The sequence below is a fragment of the Populus euphratica genome, unplaced genomic scaffold (assembly GCF_000495115.2).
Source record: "Populus euphratica unplaced genomic scaffold, PopEup_1.0 scaffold4305.1, whole genome shotgun sequence".
NCBI classification, from domain to species: domain Eukaryota; kingdom Viridiplantae; phylum Streptophyta; class Magnoliopsida; order Malpighiales; family Salicaceae; genus Populus; species Populus euphratica.
The window spans coordinates 5,545-7,175 of NW_011504106.1; positions in this window are offsets into that span (position 1 = coordinate 5,545).

Below are 1,631 nucleotides of genomic sequence, written 5' to 3' on the forward strand. Positions count from 1 at the left end.
TTCCTGCTGCAATTAAGAACTGGAAGAATTTCTATGCTGTTGCTAACGCGGCCGCACTAACCCTGGAAAATCTTCAAAATTAATTCCTCATTTCAAGACTTTGAGGACAATATTAATGTCTTTTGTACGCACCTAGTTTGCTCGCTCTGGGCTTTGATCTCATTTGAGAAAAACTATGCATTCTTATACACGAGAAGAACAAAAGAATACGTATGAGCTTTTATATATAGTAGAAAACTTTCAGAACTGATTCTTTTCCAATGCTAATCTAGAGATTTTTCTTAACCAATGTTTAAGAAATTAGCTGGGTGACTAAACAGTAATTACATACTATCCGACAGATCAAAAAAAAATATATATTTATGATGGTAATGCACTTGTAATTACTTCGAGCGATTATAGTATGTGCCAGTGTCATAGCGTCATGGTGGCTGGGCTTCAATTTCTACTGTCCATACTAAGGGCTTAAATCTGGCGACCCTGGTCTCTGCAATGGAAGTGATGGATGTTTCATTTTCATTTTTATTTTTTTTTATCATCTTGCTAGGTTTTATAAAGTATGAACTCTATTAATTAATATCTAGATTCACATTGAGCCATATCCTCGACTTTGTCTGTCCCATGAACCATCTCTTTCTGTTTCCAGTATAAACCTTTCACTAACTCCTCTTGATCTCATGATCCATTTCTTTCTTCTTATCCACCACATCATATATAATAACCTCAGAAACCTTGTTTGTGGCCTATTGTACGTAGAACTTAATTTAGCCATGATCATGTGTGTACATTTGCCAAGCACATCACAGAGAAGCTCTCAAGGGTAGTGTTTCTCACCCTCAGAACCATGAGAAATGCCTTCGCCAATATTTGGACGAGCATGATCATTTGCTTCTTTCGTCTTCTCTTTTGCTTTCTCAACCAAGCCAGGTGATTTAGACTTGACACCTGCAACATCTTGTCGTTGATGTTAAGTCTTTAGTGTTGTGGTGACCATTTTCATCGTATGTCTCGACAAAAATGACCTTATGGTCTTCTCTCTCTACAACATCTTCAACTTGCTGTTTTGTGGTTGGCTTGGAAGTCATACTTTGGCTGCAAATAGGGAAGTGAAAACGAGACAAGAAGCTAAAAGGGTCATTATTTTCTTTGATTTATTGCCGCTGCGTAGAATATGACTTAACCACGTGGTAGTTACGTGTCGCGTCCTCACAATTGTGGATTTTTTTAAAAAAAACTTGTACATAAAAATGTAATTGATATTATGGTTGTAAAGGCAAAATTATTAAAATTTTATTGTGTTTTTTAACCACAGTATTAATTTAAATATCCAGATATAAAATGCAATATTATTTAAATGTTACTGTTCTCAATAAAAACATGCAAAAATATATCATTTTACCCACAAAAAAAAAGTTTGTTTTGCTACTGTGTTAATTCACATTTTATTTTAGTTTTGTGTGTTCATTGCACAATTTATCCAGATATTCATGGTGACCAAGCTGTACACGTCCACTCCTCTCCTTCACGCATCACTGTGGAAGTTGATTTGATTGCAATCTTATGATTATATATTAACGTGTCACTTCCAACACTTGTCGTGTTACACGTAAAGTTCTGACCTGATCCTTGAT